Genomic DNA, 18,764 nt, shown 5'->3' with positions numbered 1-18,764 from the left:
AGTAACAATTTAAAATAAGGTCAAGGTAAGTTCTTTCTCCATGGTTTCCTTGGTCTGGACTTCCACTGAGAGAGTTGGCCCAGCTTGTTCTCCCAGGCTCGCTTTCTTCATTTGGTCTTTGAAGTGCCCTCCTCCCAGCTGACAGTGGCAGCTAGGACATTTCCTTTCTTTCTAGTTTTTCTGTTTTCAAGAATTTGACATTTCACTATCCCCTGCCAAACCTCTGTTTCCCCTTCCAGCCATCCTCATCCCTTTGTGTCAGCCACCGCCCTGCACAAACCCCTTTTATGAGCAACCCCCAGGGGCCACACTGCGCTGAGACACAGATCAATGTCTCACTCAACCCTCATCAGAGAATCTTTTTCTTGCAGTAGATGGGAGTTAATATATGCCCACAACTGGACAATGTGCAGCTGGTGAGAGACCTAGGAGCACTCAGTCCTAAATGGGAGCCCCTCTCCTCAAGGCTCAAGGATCTATGTAGAAGAGGAGGCAGAAAAACTAAGAGACAGGGATGGGGATGGCTCTGAGGAAACAGTGTCTTCAAGAGACAACGGGATTGATAAACATATGAACTCACCGAGACTGGGCAGCATACATAAGACCTGTATGGGTTCAATGGTCATGGTCATGTTCCCCAACCTACATTTTAGAAGTATTGAAAATCTGAAACTCCCATTTCCATCCAGTATGTTAACTAAGGAAGGAACCACTCACAGGATAGACAGGCAAGTGCATTACCAGATTAGCAGAGAATGCAGCTTAGGCTTGCAGTTTTCTGCGATCTGGAATTTGCACATTCACACTGAAGAGTGTGTAGATGTAACCAACCTTCTTATTAAATAAGAAACACAGAGCTAATGCAAAGAAGAAAGCCAAGAGGTCAGAGCTAAGAGCTAAAACCTTACCCTTCCTCCTGCAGTGGTCCTACCTGTCCGAACCAGAACCACTCCTGTGTTAAAGTCTTTATATAGAGTTCCTGTCCTGCCTTCTTATTGGTTGTAAACCCAACCACATGACCGCCTCCTCACGGCCTGTCTGTATAGGCCTCCAGGTTTTCCATGATTGGTATTGAGATTAAAGGCATGTGTATCCAATAATGGCTGTATCCCTGAACACACAGAGACTTACCCAGCTCTGCCTACCAAGTGCTGGGATTACAAGCGTACGCTACCACTGCCCTGCTTTCCTATGGCTTGCTAATCGCTCTGACCCCCGGGCAACTTTATTTATTAACAAGAGTGCATCCGAGCCCGTGTCTAAGACTCTGAGCTTACTTAGGCACCTGACTGCAAGAACAAGCTCTGTGCTGTGTATTGTCTCTAGGGTGGACATTATCTGTGGAAAGATGTTGCCCAGGTAAGCCCCCTACCTGGTGACATGGAGGCTAGCCTGTTCCTACCTGAGAAGTCAGGAAATTAGGAAGAGGGAGGGGGAGAGAGAGAGACAGAGAGAGAGTGAGAGCTTTCCTTTGTTATGAAATATAGTTTTCGGGTATAGAACACAGTTCAAGGGCACTGGGTGGGACCATGTTCTGTCCATAGGAGATGGAACAGGGCCACAGGGCCACAAGCTTCCTTGTGAGGACTATGTCCAGAGGGTAGAGTAGGTGAATATGTTCTCACTGGGCCAAACCAGGACACATGTGAAGACCACGATCTATTGGATCTCCTGAATTTGAAGTTTTAAAGCTGAAGAGTGTGGACTGGGGAGGCTGACTTCAAATGATTCGTCTCCTTAGCCAGTTCTGAGTTTCAGATGCTTGCCTTACAAAACATCGCAGAAAACTTTGCTTTTAATATGGATGCAATGACAAATGCAATCACTTTGTGAATTAGCAATGTTTTTTTCTAAACCGTGTAGTTGTTATCCTTGTAAATGCAATCTTGTATTTAAACATCTCCATGGTATGAACACAGAGCAAGAGCTCTCTATTGCTTCTCAAATACCACAAATCTCAGAGGAAGGTCCTTGGTTGGGTGGTGTCAGCATCACCTTCACAACTGCGGAGTCCAGAGGAGACCCAGCCTGAGAGCAGAGAGGGTCCTGTCCTCTTTACCAGGGTTGCTCCACCCGCCTCTTCCCAATCAGGGTTCAAACTCAGCTCTGCTCCTTCGGAGCTTAGCCACCCTCAGCCTGAAACTAAAGCTACCCGCTATTCCTCTTTGCAAGACACGCCTCTTTATTGTCAATGACCCTCTCCCGGGTATGGAACACCTTCAGAACTCCCAAACACTGAGCCTCTCTGCTCCGTTGCTCTTCTGCATAGTGAATGCTATCTATTGAGGAGCAGTCTCCCAGCCCAGAGAGTGATGAGACCGCACAGTGATGGGCAAGCCTCTGTTGGCACACCAGGGGGGCCTGGATGGCATTGGGTTGTCAGGAAAATGCACTTGAGAATGGGCTGCCATGTCCTGCCTCCAATTCAGAGGAGGCTCCTTGCCCATTGTCCTCCAGCTCTCCCCACTCCACCCAGTTTCTCCCTCCCCCTCTCCTGTCAAGAAGAGCAGAGCAGAGAAGTCTCATCCTGAAAACAAGGGGTAGACTCTCGAAGTACACACCCCCGCTCAAGTACCACACGGTCACCTGCTACCATCACCACATCTTCACTTTCTCGCCAGTCTCCACTCCTATCTAGTATCTTCCTATTCTCAAATTGGACACGGTCTTTATTAATTATTGTTTGTCTATATGTGAATACAGATGTGTGCACACCACTATGCACCTGTGGAGGTCAGAGGACAACTCTTTGGAGTAGGCATTATGTGATATTTTGTTTGTGTTCTGACAAATAAAGCTTACTTGGAGATCAGAGGGCAGAGCTAGCCACTAGTTAACCATAGAGGCCAGGCAGTGGTGGCTCACACCTTTGACCCCACCACATGGGAGGTTCAAGCCTTTGATCCCAGCACTTGGGAGGATCATGACTTTGATTCCAGCACATGGGAGGCTCATGCCTCTAGTCCCAGCATTAGGGAGGTGGAGACACGATCGCCCCACACCCGGCCCCACATTCAGTCTGAGGATTCATAGAGGTAAGGGTCTCTAAGTTGGCTGCTGCTCTGCTCCTCTGATTTTTCAGCTTTCACCCTAATATCTGACTCTGGGTTTTTATTGTTAAAACTAATTAGGTTCATGCTTCAAGTAGGTTTCCTCCTGACGACTTAACTTTTAGAGTCAGTACCCTCCTGCCACTGTATGAGATACAAGGATTGCACTCAGTTTCTCCGGCCAGTATGAAAAGGTCTTTAATTACTGAACCATCTCACTGGTCCAGGACAAGATTTTCATGCCCTGAGCTGTGTCAACTTAAGATCACAGAGTGGCTGTGGCAGCTCCAGCCATCACACTCTTTAACCAGGACCAGGACCAGGACCAGGACCAGGACCAGGACCAGGACCAGGACCAGGACCAGGCTGGCCTCAAACTGAGAGATCTGCCTGCCTTTGCCTCCCAAGTGCTGGATTAGAGAAAGTCGTGTGCCGGGGCTGGAGAGATGGCTCAGAGATGGCTCTGGACTGTTGTTCCAGAGGTCCTGAGTTTAAATCCCAGCAACCACATGGTGGCTCTTAACCATCTGTAATGACATCTGGTGCTTATAATAAAGAGCTAAATCTTTTTTTTTTATTTTTTTTAATGTGCGTTGGTATTTTGCCTGCATGTCTGTGTGAGGGTGCTGAATCCCCTAGAACTGGAGTTACAGACAGTTGTTAGCTGCCATGTGGGTGCTGGGAATTGAACCAGGTCCTCTAAACGAGCAGTCAGTACTCTTAACCGCTGAGCCATCTCTCCAGCCCCCAAATAGCTAAATCTTTAAAAAAAAAAAAAAAAAAAAAAAAGTCGTGTGCCGCCAGCACCTCGGTCAGAGATAATGTCTCACAAGACCGAAAAAGAGAAGAAAAGAAAATGCCACTAGGCCAGAGTGAGTGAATGCTGAATGCTGAAACGACCAGGACCAGGACCAGGACCAGGACCAGATGTAGCATGAATCTTAAAAGTTCTTATTAATAAAATCAAAATCAAACCTGAGGCCAGTTATTGGGGTGAAATGCTGGATGGTCAGAAATAGAACAAGCCACAGCTAACCTCACCTGGCCAACTTCTCAACTGATCATGTTTCCTCAGACTGGAAGCTTCTGTGTCCTCATCCCAATGGCTCTCAGCTGAACTGTGCTCGAAACCTAAAAGCTTAACCAGCCAAATGCTTCTAGTTTCTGGTCTCCACGCTTTATATATCTTTCTGTTTTTGCCATCACTCCCTGGGATTAAAGGCTGGCTTTCTGGGATTAAAGGTGTGAGTCACCATGCTTGGCTGTATCCTTGAGCACATGGATTTCTGCCTCTGGAATGCTAGGATTAAAGGCGTGTGCTACCACTGCCTAACTTCTATGTTTAATATTGTGGTTGTTCTGTCTCTGACTCCAGATAAATTCATTAGCATGCACAATATTTTGGGGAATACAATACCACATTTCTTCTCTTTTTGTCTAAAATTAAAAAAGACTTATAACTAACACAAGAAAAATTATCCAATAAGTATATACAATATATACAGCCAAAAATTACATTAATGATGTCTAGTCCATTAACATTTGACAGATTCAGATAAAAAACTCCATTAATATATAACAATGTCCAGTCCAGTAACATCTGATACACTCAGACCAAAAAATTTTCATTACTTATCTTATTTAAAACAAGTAGTTCCTTTTTAAAAGTAGATTCCATAATCTCCCCTTTTATCTTATCATATCCATATTCTCTTTTTTCTTTTCATAATACATTCAGTAGTCTACCTTTTGTCATTTTTATATTTTCCCCTTTTTTTCAGTGTAGATTCAGTGATCTACCTATTTAGCCTATTATTTCTTTATATTTTTTCTCAGAGTAGATTCAGTGATCTAACTCATATCTTATTCTCTTTTTCTTTTTGCTTTCTAGGGGTGGAGATATCTTTAGGGAATCTTGAAAAGAAAATTTTTGGGTTAATTGTCAAGTCCTGTATCATTTGTCCAGTCTCTGCACAAAAGGAAAGTTCAGGGCTTGTCACAAGTCCTTGTTTGAGTAGTCTGTCAGGCTGGATCATCTCAGCTAGCCATCTCGAAATTGTCCTAAATAGTTTCTGGTCCAAAGTCGATCTTTCCTGGTGTTAATCAGCTTAATGGCTTTATCATAGTCCATGTGGAGTCGTCGTTGTGGGGTCCCATCATCCTTTTGAAGATTTCAAAGTTACTGTTAGGCGTGGTCATGGTTCACTGCAGACTTTTTTTTGGGGGGGAGCGGGGGCAGGACCAGGACCAGGACCACGACCAGGCTGGCCTCGAACTGAGAGATCTGTCTGCCTTTGCCTCCCAAGTGCTGGATTAAAGAAAGCTGTGTGCCAGGGCTGGAGAGATGGCTCAGTGGTTAAGAGCACTGAATGTTCTTCCAGAGGTCCTGAGTTCAACTTCCAGCAACCACATGGTGGCTCTCAACCATCTCTGGTGCTTATAATAAATAGCTAAATTTTTTTTTTAATGTGCATTGTTATTTTGCCTGCATGTCTGTGTGAGGGTGCTGAATCCCCTAGAACTGGAGTTACAGATAGTTGTTAGCTGCCATGTGGGTGCTGGGCATTGAACCCGGGTCCTCTGGAAGAGCAGTGAGTACTCTTAAGAGCTGAGCCATCTGAAAGATTTGGCTAATAGGCCCCATCTGGTCTATCACTGAAGGAAGCCAAGGCAGGAACTCAAGCAGGGTAGGCACCTGGAGGCAGGAACCATGAAGGAGTGCTGTTGCCTGGCTTCTGCAGCCTGCTTTCTTAAATAGCCCAGGCCCACTTGTTGTGGAATATTAGTTGAAGATGAGTTATATTCATTTATGCTGTGGAATACTTGTTTAATTATGCAAAGACGTATTGCATTCTTTTATGTTTCATTTGTTTAACCCTGTGAAGTCGTGTTACTTTGCTTCCCCAAAATACCTGATTGGTCTAACAAAGAGCTGAATGGCTAATAGTTGACAAGAGAACAGAAAGTCAGGGTTGGCAGGCAGAGAGAATAAATAGAAGAAAAAGGGGAGAGTGAGAAAAGGAGGAGAGAAGGATGCAAGGGGCCAGCCACCCAGCAAGAGATGGAATAAGAAGGAAAAAAAAAAGATATACAGAAATAGCAAAAGATAAAAGCCCAGAGACAAAAGGTAGATGGGATAACTTAAGAAAAGCTAGCTAGAAATAAGCCAAGCTAAGGCTGGGCATTTATAAGTAGGAATATGTTAACATGTATTTATTTGGGAGCTGGGCCTTGGGCCCCCAAAGAGGAAAGAGTAAAATAAATAAATAAATATATAAATAAATAAACAAACAAACAAACAAACAACTATACCCACCTTCCCAAGGGTGGCACTACCCACAGTGGGCTGAGCCCTCCCACATCAATCATAAATCAAGAAAATGGCCCCACAGACTTGCCTACATGTAGATGGAATTTTCTCCGGTCCTGACTTGTCCAGCAGTCCAGACGAATCTCTCCCACCCAAAGTCCCACAGCCACTTATAAAATAATTACTCAGAGGCTTATATTAATTACAAATTGTATGGCCTATGGCTTAGGCTTCTTGCTCGCTAGCTCTTTCATCTTAAATTAATCCATTCCTATTGATCTACATGTTGTCACATGGCCGTAGCACTACTGGTCTGCTGACATCTTGTTGCTCCTTGGGTGGCGGCTGGTGTCTCTCTCCACTCTACCTTTCTTCATCTTGTCTTCAGTTTAATGCACTGCCTAACCTTATCCTGCCCTGCCATAGGCCAATGCAGCTTTATTTACGATCCAATGGGAGCCACACATATTCAGCGTACAGAAAAGCATCCCGCAGCACCTACACGTTGATCTGACAGAGGCATTTTCTCATTGATGTTCCTTCCCTCTTCCCAGATGACTGTAGCTTGTATCAAGCTGACAAAAATTAACCAGCATGGATGGCCTCCTGTCTGCACCTTTAGTAATATGAGGCAGCAATAACCTACACTGACAGCCCCTGGTGTTGGTCTCAGAAGCCATGACCACAAACATTCATCAAACCACGTGAAATTGCAGAGACCACTCAATTAGTTTGGACAGTCCCCCCCCCAACAAATGTATTCATATTTTCTGTAATGATATGCATCTCTACCATGGGGCCTTGTCACAGGCTGGGGCCAAACAGAAAAGGGAAATTCATCCCCATGGGGATAGCAAAAAAAAAATATCATTTGGAGAGAAAGAGAGAGAGATTGATTGATTCTTATGTCTCAGATGCCCTGTACCAGAAGCTTTGGTGGGGAGGTAAAGTCTAAGAATTCCTTGGGAAGATCTGACACTAGTGGAAGATTGGCAAGCACTGCCCCAGGGGACAGTGCGACAGATGGATGCATTGATAGCAATTTGGGCCATAGAGCAAATGGAGCCCGAATACCAAGAAGTACGAACAGTTTATTCAAAAATAAACCCTGTCAAGAGATAAACCTAGCTGCAGTTAAGCTTCAGAGAACCCCTTTGATCTGTCAGGAGTTCAAGTGCGGAGCAGTGCCAAAGCATAAGCAGTGTAGGCTCTGCCGAGAGGCACGAGGGAGGCTCTGCTAGGAGACGTGAGGGGGAAACCTTTAGAAGGTGTTCGCAGAAGCCAAGCAGAAAGTACTTGATTGTTTAAGCTGTAAAGTTCCAAGAGGTCAGTTGGCAGTTTCTGCTTGGGCAGGCTCAGATTAAATTATGTTGTGTACACAGAGTCGGCCTCAGTTTGCTTGTGTAGGGACCCCAGACACTGGAGTTGTCTCTGCCTGATGACTTCCTCGTTAGAAAGGGAAGGGACAAAGAAATGACACATGCAAACCATAGCCAGCTGTGTGAGGCCTCAAGACATCGGTTACTAGCCCCGTACATTCAAATGGAGTTCCTTCAAAGGAGTTTGGGTGTACAATGCCACAGCCCATCCTTCTTTCCATCCCTCCCTCCTCCATCTCCTCTGCTTCCCCTCCTCCATTTCTTCCCTCCTCCATCTCCTCCCTCCTCCACCTCCTCCCTCCTCCATCTCCTCCCTCCTCCCTCCTCCATCCCTTCCCTCCTCCACCTCCTCCCTCCTCCCTCCTCCATCCCCTCCCTCCTCCATTTCTTCCCTCCTCCATCTCCTCCCTCCTTCATTTCCTCCCTCCTCCATCTCCTCCCTCCTCCATCCCCTCCCTCCTCCATCTCCTCCCTCCTCCATCTCCTCCCTCCTCCATCCCCTCCCTCCTCCATCCCTTCCCTCCTCCATGCCCTCCCTCCTTCATCTCCTCCCTCCTCCATCCCCGCCCTCCTCCATTTCCTCCCTCCTCCATTTCCTCCCCCCTCCATCTCCTCCCCCCTCCATCTCCTCCCTCCTTCTCTTCCTTCCATTCCCGTGCACAAACACAGTAAACACCTGGCTTCCTCTCAGGTGTTACACACCTTCTTTCCCAGAAGTTCTGCATCGCTTGGTCCCTGAAGCATCTCACCTGGCTGGTATTTTCTCCCCTTCTCATTTATACCTTTCCCCCTCAACTAAAGCCCATCACTGCTTTGGAGTATGTTTCACTGTGGTTCTGCCCACAGGAAAAATTCAAACTTTAACGCAAGTGACATGGAGATGATTAATCACTCCAGCCATCTGGAACAGCAAATAGCACACTCTCCTTTCTCTGCCCCATTTCTCTTGAAGGGAAAGTCTCCCTTCCTTCCTTCTGAATGCAATTCTAGGTCCACCTGTAATGAGGATTTCTCCTTCCCATCAGGTCCCAAATAATGACATGGAGACTTCTTATTAATTATGAAAGCTCAGCCTATAACTTAGGCTTGTTTCTAACTAGTTCTTATAACTTAAATTAACCCATTTATATTAATCTACATTTTGCCAGGTGGCTTGTGGCTGTTACCTCTCTTGCACACTCTACTTCCTCTGTGTCTCCTGGTATCTCCACCTTTCTTCTTCCCAGAGTCCTCTCTGTCCCCAGAAGTCCTGCCTATACCTCCGCCTAACTACTGGTCATTCAGCTCTTTATTACACCAATCACAGCAACACATCTTCACACAGTGTAAAAATATCCCACAAAATTCACCACCCCAGCACCGAGTGGAGTCCTTGTGATTCTGCAGCTGCCCCTCTCAATACATGGATTACTGCTTTTTCTCATTTCTCTCCTCTTGTTCTTTTCTTCTTCCTGATTTCTTGTCCTCTTCCACAGACAGCCCTTGTTCCCTAGTGTATCCTCTTTGTCTGTATTTTTTCTCAATTCTCTTTCAGTCCATCTGTAGTGGATAGAAGCTAGGCTCCCTGTGGGGTCACTGAGAGGCAGATGCACGTATTAGCAGAGACTTTGAACTTTGAAAATCCAATCCTTTGTAAGAATTCTGAGTAGTCAGAGTATTTAGAAGGCAATTGTAGACCTGTTGTATTTGTGCCCCACAAGCTTTTCTTACCAGTATAAACCTACTGCAAAAGGAACCAGAAAACGGACACATACACTGTTACGTTTCCAAGCCTCGGAGACTGAAACATCTAACAAAGTTCTCGTCCTCTCAAGGAGTGCCCTGTTCCCAGTAACAAGTTTCAATGGGAGATTCCAAATTCTACCTGCTTTCTGGAAGGCACACTTCTGGTCAGCCACCTGCCTCCAAGGCAGACATCATTTCTTCAACAAACTCTATCATTTTCTCCTGATATTATATTTCTCAGAGATACCCTTATGCTTGCTACAGAACAGCCTCCTCATTCTGCAGACTCATCCAGCTGGGCCACCTGGACAAGGACAAGTGACCATGAACTGAAGACGGGTTCTGCCAGACTCTAGCAAGCCAAGAAGAAATGCCTAAACAATGGTTTAAACCCAACAGGTTTGGTTGGAACAGTGCCATCCTGAGAGTTAAACCACCTTTGCTGCCACCTAGAGCAGGCTGGGCAGCAGCTTCTGTAGCGGGTGTCCAGTGTGCCCTTGCTTGCCTGTGCCATTGCTCTATGGCCTTTTCGGGCGATGAGCATTGCTATCCATCTCTTTTAATCCCACTCAGGAAAAGACTCATCATTGTGCCCATTACACTCGAGGTGAATGTGGACAGGAAGTGACTTCTCCAAGTTCTCATGACAAGGAGGTGGCAGCGTCGGGACAGGAGGCTCTCACCCCGAGTTCTCTCAATTTGGAAATGAAGACAGCAAGGAGACATGCTTAACTAGGGCCTCTTTGTGTTTCCATCTGTGCTTCCCCATTTTTCCCTTTTGAACTCATATCACGTAAATCTTACTAATGCAGTTTTGATAAAAGGCTTTGAAATGCATGAATTTGTTCTTGAAAACAGAATCATTAATTAAAGGCCACACTTCTGTTTCATCAAACAGAACATTATTAAATTTCCAGAATGTTTTCTTGGGTGGAAGGCGGAGGGATATTCTGAGCTCTGCACTTCTGAATGTATATTTCTCTTAATCAAAAACAACTCTTTGCCCACCACTTTTTGTCTCCACCTTTGAAGACAGGGTATCACCCCACCTCAGCCTCTCATAGTGCCGGAACTACAGGTGTGAGAGCTAATTCTGCAGTTTGTTGTTTGTTTGTTTAAAAGTAAGAACAAACTACTTTCTCTTCTGACAAGAAGCTATTTTTCTTCATTATCTACTTTAAAAAATATGTAATATCAAAAGAGCAACACTTCATTTCTCATCACTTCATATATCCTGAAAGCAGTAAATATGACATCACTTCCAGCATGGTAGTATTGGGCAGAGTTGTCTGCACATTAAGAAGCCATTTTTATCTTTCTTTGTCATCTTTTACTGTCACTATATATAATGGTAGGCTTCATCATAACATTTCATACATCTATATGCACTTTATTTTAATACACATATGAGATAAATTTTCTTTTAAAATATAGTGCTTCCTTGGGCTGCATCAGAGAAAGCCAATTACAAGGGCATGCTAAGTTCTTCTAGTTTATTTCTGAGTCTGCCACAGACCCATGGCGTTTCTGAGTGAGTCTTTGAAAATCCTTGCTTTCTGTGGGGAAGTGGGAGGAGGGATGAAGGAGGGATCTGTGGTTGGTATGTGGAATGAATAAAAATTTTCTTAATAAAAAAACAAAAAAATTCTTACTTTCAGTTCTTCCATTGTTAGATAAGATTTACCATCTGCTGCAGAGATCCCAAGGACTAAGTATCAAATAATGGCCAAGTGCTTTGATAGCACTAACTGGTTATTAATGATTTAGAGATGCAGCAGCCTTCATCTGTTGCAGGAAGCAGTGAGTGGCACCTCCCATTTCAACATCCAGAATGCCTCTGAAACATCCCCTACCCTAAGTTTCTCAGACAACCATCTGATTTTTTTAAAATGAGACTTTAAAATTAGTTCTCATTTTATAGTGCTCAATGTACTTTCACAGCGGTTGTCTTGTTGTGTTCCTAAGAAAAAACCCTGGGTGGTATAAATAATATGCAGCCAGCCCTCCCAGTGTGTGGGCTGTGTGGCTGTGGATTCAAGCACCCTCAGATTGAAATGTTCTGTTTTTAGAAAAGCATCTGCACTGAGCGTGTATAGGCTCTTTTCTTTGTCATTGTGCTCTAAGAACTCAGCCTAACTACTAACAGACATTTATATTATGTAAGCTATTGTAAATGGTCCAGAGATGATTTGCTTATGGGAATATAAGCAAATTTATATCATGCCATCCTAACAGAAGAGACTTGAGCACACAAAGATGTTGCTGTCTATGGAGCTGGGCAGGACCGAATTTTAGAACCAACTCCAGGAGATACCAAGGCACAACTTTATTTTCTGGAAATGTGGCTACAAGAAATAGAATGCCCTACAAACACTTATTTGTTTATATAAACAAGTGTTTATTGATATTATTCTCATGTAAGGAGAATAATTGGGTTAAGGCACCAAGGGAAGATGCAGACTCCATAGTGATATCCAAGGTTGTAGTAGGACAGGCCCATAGGGTTGAGGAAATTGGCTCAGACCAGTTGCCAAGGCATGCACATAATGTACTCCTTGAGAGCCAACCTGGAGTCTGCCTGAGGGCCTAGCAAAAGGAGCTCTCAGAGTTCCTGGTCACTGTCAGAGAGAGTTCCTAGTTGCTGTCAGAGTTCCTGATCTTGCCAAGTCTGCCTGAGGACCTAACAACAGCAGGTGCCAGAGTTCCTGATCAATGTCAGAGTTCCTGATCAATGTTAGAGTTCCTGATCATGCCCAGCCAATGAGGGATGACCACCACACAGACTGGGTGCTGGGAAGAGGGTATACAGGGACTTTCCTGTTATTAAATAAATGAGTTCGGTATTTGCCTTCAATGGACTCCTGGTGTCTGTGCCGTTGACGCTGCACCTTCTTATCCCCTCCCTCGAGGGAGCTGTTAGGATCCAAGCAACACAAGATCACTCTGTCTTTTGTCTTTGTAATCTTTGATAAATTGGCTTATTGTTTCCTGACCACAAAATACTGCAGCTCCTTGTGACATACTTATTTTGAAGGTATGAAATCCAAAAGAAGGGAGTAATTATATCTATTCCTTTTCGTTTGTTTTTTGTTTTGTTTCTTGACAGATTTTACCTCATGTACAGTTCTTTTAGCCCTGGATCACATGATCACTGATAAGGCAAGAAAATTAGAAAGTGTATTAGTAACTTTTCTATTGCTGTGATAAAACGCCATGACCAAAGCAACTTAGAAGAAAGAGTTGGTTTGGATCTCCAGTTTCAGAGGGTTCAAGTCCAGGATGGCAGACGGGAGCCAGCAGGTGGCAGGCATGGTGACTAGAGAGGCAAGCATGGGACTCACTTCCTGAACTTCAAATTCCAAGCAGAAAGTGAGCTAGAAATGGTAAGAGTCTTCAAACTATCAAATCCCACCTCTGCTGTCCTACTTCTTCCAACAAGGCCATACTCCTAAACCTCTCAAACAGTGCCGTCAATTAGGGGCCAAGTGTTTAAATGCTTGAGACTATGGAGGGCATCTCATTCAAACACCACAGAAAGCAATATATGTTTTTTTGTTGTTGTTTTGTTTCTTCCCTAGTGTGTCCTGGCCTGAGCAGAGGGAAGCAGTGAGGAAAAGGGACCGAGGTCAATGGATAGTCTCAGAGACGCCCCATGTGCCCTGATGAAGGAAATCCTTTTGACAAATGATAGCTATTCAAAAGCCAGTTTGTCAGTGCTGCAGAAATATGTGAATACAGTATTTTAAGGTGGCTGAAGGCCACCCCAGATGGTCTCACTATGCAGAGCACAGCCCATTTCATGAGACTGCAGGATGTGGGCTTTCTCCCTAGTAGGCACAACAGTCCCACCTTATTAGCATTTCTCAGGAATTGTCTTTAACCTGTTTTCAGAAACCTCTGACTGCCTTTTCCTTTCCTTGTTGTGCACATTAACAAGACTAGCACAGTAAGGTCACTAGGAGTATGTTAGAAGAATGAATCACTTAGCAGAGGACTGCTGTGGGTTCCTGCTGGAATCAGTCAGGGTTTCTGCAAGAAAAAGAGCTGGAAGCCAGCAATGCAGAGAAGGGGCACCTATGTAATGGGAGGGGAGGGGCAGCTGGGTCAGGGGAGGGCACTGCCTGTGTTGCATGCCAGGGGCCAGGAGCTGCAGCCACCACCTCCCCAGCTTCCTCTCACACTGAGAAAACACTGAACATCTCCAGAAAACCTCCACAGGCTCCTGTGACATTTGCCTGTAGAAAGACTGCATAGCAAAACCAAGCCCTGGCATATACACATCTTCTTAAAGCAGTGCTTCTTAACCTTCTTAATGCTGAGACCCTTTAATACACTTCCTCATGTTGTGGTGACTCCCCAACCATAAAATTATTTTATGGCTACTTCATAACTGAATTTTTGCTACTGTTGTGAATTGTAATGTAAATATCTGTGTTTTCTGGTGGTCTTAGGAGATCCCCATGAAAGGGTCGTTTAACCCCCCAGGTTGAGAACTACTGCCTTAAAGACTCAAATACAGGGCTGGAGAGATGGCTCAGTGGATAAGAACACTGATTGTCCTTCCAGAGGTCCTGAGTTCAATCCCCAGCAACCACATGGTGGCTCACAACCATCTATAATGAGTCCTGGTGCCCTCGCCTGGCATGTAGACTACATGCAGGCAAAACACTGTATACATAATAAATAAATAAATCTTTTAAAAAAAGAAGTTAAGCCGGGCGGTGGTGGCGCACGCCTTTAATCCCAGCACTCGGGAGGCAGAGCCAGGCGGATCTCTGTGAGTTCGAGGCCAGCCTGGTCTCCAAAGCGAGTTCCAGGAAAGGCGCAAAGGTACACAGAGAAACCCTGTCTCGAAAAACCAAAAAAAAAAAAAAAAGAAGTTAAAAAAAAGACTTAAATACAACACTTGGAGAGTCCAATTTGTATGGTATTTGGGAGTTTGGGAAAGCCAAGTTTTAGCTCCCAAATTCCTTGCAAAATTCTTGTTGCTAGAGTCCAAAGCTGTCAAATGTGGGCAGAGGCAAGAACCAGTGCTTACAGCAAAAGGAGTCTCCCTTAGAGATGGACTTACTCACATGGTATAGTCAAAAGATTTCCTGTGTCCCACCCAGCCTGTGGGTGGGACAAATCTCTCTTATAAAATAATCACTCAGAGGCTTAATGTTAATTACAAACTATATGGCCTATGGCTAAGAATTCTTGCTGGTTAGCTCTTTCATCTTAAATTAACCCATTTCTATTAATCTATATGTTGCTATATGGCTGTAGTGTTCACAGTCTGCTGGCATGTTGCTCCTTAGACAGTGGTTTGGCATCTCCCTTTACTCACCTTTCTCCTTCCACTATCTCTCTTGGATTTTCCCACCTGGCTCCACTCTGCCCTGCCATAGGCCAATGCAGCTTTATTTATCAACCAATCAGAGCAACACATATTCACAGCATACAGAAAGACATCCCACAGCACTTCCCCTTTTCTGTCTAATCAAAAAAAGAAGGTTTTAACTTTAACATAGTAAAATTACATATAACAAAACAGTTATCAAGCAAGAATTACAGTTACAATATCTAGTCTATTTGTATTTGGCAAAATTAGAAAATATTCTACCATCTCTTCTATATTTGTGAGTCTAAAGTTTCACATCTAATTTATCTTTTATCATAACCAAGGAAAATTATAATTATAGTTATCTAGTCTTTAACTACATCAAAGACCCCAGAAGGATAGAATATAACCTAAGTGAACAGGAAGAGCATTGTAAGCAACTTCCAAAAATCTAGAATGACAAAGATAGTTGACTGCCTGGATAGTCACCCAAAGTTCCTCTGCAACATTGGGCATCTATCATCAGCCTATAAGCCTAGAGTTTCTCAGTTGCTTCTCCACATGTCCTTCATAGTGTCTGGCAGTCTCCTCTGCAAAGCAAGCACCTGAAGGACCATCTCCCCTTGTTTTGGCAAAATTTACTGTTCATTTTTCCATGGGTCCTGCATGTCCAATCTATATAATATTCTATCTATCAAGCAGTCCAGGCAAGAGCAGTTTCTTGTCTGAATGGCTAACTTTTGCCATAGGGAAAGCAAACTACATATGAAGTTTTCTTTGATGCCCATCATCTTCTTTGAAGTAAATCAGTGCTGCCAGGAGCAGACATGTCTCACTGTCCAGAAAGTCTAAGTTTTTAAAACATTTTAAATGCCATATTCTGTAAGTCTTTGAAGTGTTTGAAGATTACCTACCTAGTTGAAATATACTTTTATATACCTAAAAAACTTAGCTAACATGACTATAAGTTTGAAGTTTGATTATCCTAGATGGCTATTAATCTGTATTCCTTAATTGTATATTATAATTTTAAATGAGCTACATAAACATAATACCTTAAACAAGAGTAGAAATATACATATAGTGTAACAAAATTAACTTTAAATTTGTAATAAACTAAAATCTATAGCAACATAAAATATTTTAAACAAGTTGTTGCTCAGCAATGTAAGACATTTTAAACAAGTTGTTGCTCTTTAAAAGTAGATTCAATAATCTACCCTTTCATCCTATCATATCTATAATATCCCTTTTTCTTCTTTAGAAAGAGATTGTATTTATAATCAACCCCCTTTAAATAAAAATAGACATTTATAAACAATATTTTGAGAATTTTAGGCATAGCTTCTCCTACTACTTCCTGCTGATTAGGGGTGCTGGTAATCTTATAGGGATCCTGAGAAAACTAAGAATTATAGTTAAATCTTGGCTGTAGTAGTCTATGAGGATGGATCATCTCAAGCAGTTGCTTTGAAACTGATTTTGGATGTTGGATAATCTGGGCCATGATGTCATCAGAGACCTGTCAGGGGGTCTTGGTTGATCAAACTATATTAGCCTGGTTCTCGTCTTCTGTGGAAACAAAAGCAAAACCTCTTTTCCAAAGCAATATCCTTAGACACATTTTGAAGTCAAGATACCTTTAAAATATACATATTGGTTTAACTTAGTAGCCTTTACAATCAAATGTCTTTCTGCAGTTAAAACTCCCCAAGACAATAGAATCCAGATTCTCTGTGTAATTTCCATCTTTACATGGCTTATTTTTTATATTACTTTTACTGTCTCTTTAAAGACTTTATTTTAAAACTATTTCTTTATATGACTGTCTATCCTCCTTTTCATCTCTCTTCCAAGCCTACATACATTTTTATACACATTGTAAACCATTTAGAGGTTTATTCCACCGAATCTGTCTTTTGTGTATCTATAATCCTTCTCTGACCAGAAGAGATGTTAAATTGTTAAACTCATGGCTAGGACAAAAAGCAGCAGCCTTGGCTATTGACTCCACCCACCTTAGCTTCCCAACATGGCCGAGGTACCTAGGAGAGTCACACTTACCACACCAACTCTGGGGTCCATGCTGCCACCAGGTGGTGTGCAGCTGGCCCACAAACCTCTTTTGTCTGTATGAGTAAAAGCTAAATCCACCACGCTGCATGCTGCACAGCTTGGAGACAACTCGGTGTACCAAGGTAGGAATCTGCCATGCTGTGCTCAAACCTGAATGCTGCAACATCTCTGTACTGTAGCCCGCGTGAGAGACACAAGTAGGAAGCTGTTTTTGGCTTTGCTATTGTGTGTTTAGAAGCCCTTTTTAAACTCTTTTAGGCCTTATGGAAATTTGAAGGCCCCAAGTTGGTACACCAAATGTAGCTAGAAGTTTTCCAACCTGGCCAGCAGTTGGGACAAATCTCTCTTACCCACAGTCCCACAACCACTTATAAAATAATCACTCAGAGGCTTAATATTAATTACAAACTATATGGCCTATGGCTAAGAATTCTTGCTAGCTAGCTCTTTTATCTTAAATTAACCCATTTCTATTAATCTATATGTTGCCACATGGCTGTGGCATTACTGGTCTGCTGGCATGTTGTTCTTTGGGTGACAGGTTGGCATCTCTCTTTACTCTCCTCTCTCCCTTCACTATCTCTCGTGGGCTTTCCTGCCTGGCTCCACCCTGCCCTGACATAGGCCAATGCAGCTTTATTTATCAATCAATCAGAGCAACACATATTCACAGCATACAGAAAGATATCCCATAACAACATGGACTTCATTTGTGCTTTAAATTCTACTGACAAAGACTTAATTTAGGATAAATCACACATGGTGGCAGATCTGGTGTCTGGAACATAAAAATAGCAGTCATTGTTCACTGGGGACTTAGTTTGTGATAGACTCTGCTGTTAGTGCTTCACATATGTCTCTGCATCTCACAGCCACCCTAAGTGGCAGGAAGTGTTCCTAGAGCCAGCACTGAGCTGAGGAAGTTGAGGTTCAGAAAGATTAGTTGCTCAACATAGTAAAGGCACCAGTGGCATCACATCATGGTTCCTGAGTTCAGGTTCCTCACAGCTAGATCTCAGGGATGGGCCTTCACCAGTTGGCCTAACATGCGGGACCAGTGCTGAAGGAACTGACCACGATCAGTCTGTTGATTGTTAAGTTACTGTTTACTGCCCACTCCCTAGGCAATGTAGGCAATGTAGGCAATGTGACTGGATCACTCTTTTAGCGGTCATCAAAGATGGCAATCAAGGATTAAAAGACTGTGCAGTTCCTCCATTTGTTAGTGGTCTCTGTCAAAATTGAAGTGACATTGTGCCTGGGAGTCTCTTCGAGATTTGAATTCACAACAACAGTGAGTTCTTGAGAAACATCCTTCACAGTCACCGGTGTAGTAGTTGTTTTTCCAACGGTGTGGTAGTTGTCACTAAACCCTGGGGACAAAGGGAGGGAAACTGATGGCGGGGGGATAACAAATCCTGAAGGAGACCAATGAAGACTCTAACTGTACCCAAGGTACCTGTGTGCCTGCCTTTTTGGGAATCATCCCAAAATCTGCCCAACACTGTCCCTGTGTTCTGGCTATTTATCACTCTGTGCTCATAAATCATCCTGATTCTCACTGCCCTAAAATAATCCTTCATTCATTTTTTTCATGAATCTGTAGTTTGGGCAGAGCTGGGAGACAGGACAGGTGCTCTGTTTAGCTGGAGTAGCTTGAATACTAGGTTTGCCTGAATGTCAAAGTTTCAATTCACTCCCACTGAGAAACTGAGATTGGGGTGTGTGTGTGTGTGTGTGTGTGTGTGTGTGTGTGTGTGTATGTGTATGTGTGTGTGTTGTTGACTGTCAGGTGAGACACCAAAATCTTTCAGTGGGATGCCTTGCTTTCCTTACAATGTGGGAGTGCCTCTGGTGAGGATTTCTGAAGGAGAGGACCAGGATGCAGCCATAGTGTCTTT

The sequence above is a fragment of the Peromyscus californicus genome, unplaced genomic scaffold (assembly GCF_007827085.1).
Source record: "Peromyscus californicus insignis strain IS unplaced genomic scaffold, ASM782708v3 Scaffold_11__1_contigs__length_118956290, whole genome shotgun sequence".
In the NCBI taxonomy this organism is placed as follows: Eukaryota; Metazoa; Chordata; class Mammalia; order Rodentia; family Cricetidae; genus Peromyscus; species Peromyscus californicus.
The sequence above is the reverse complement of the archived record's forward strand: the minus strand, read 5'-3'. Positions refer to the sequence as shown.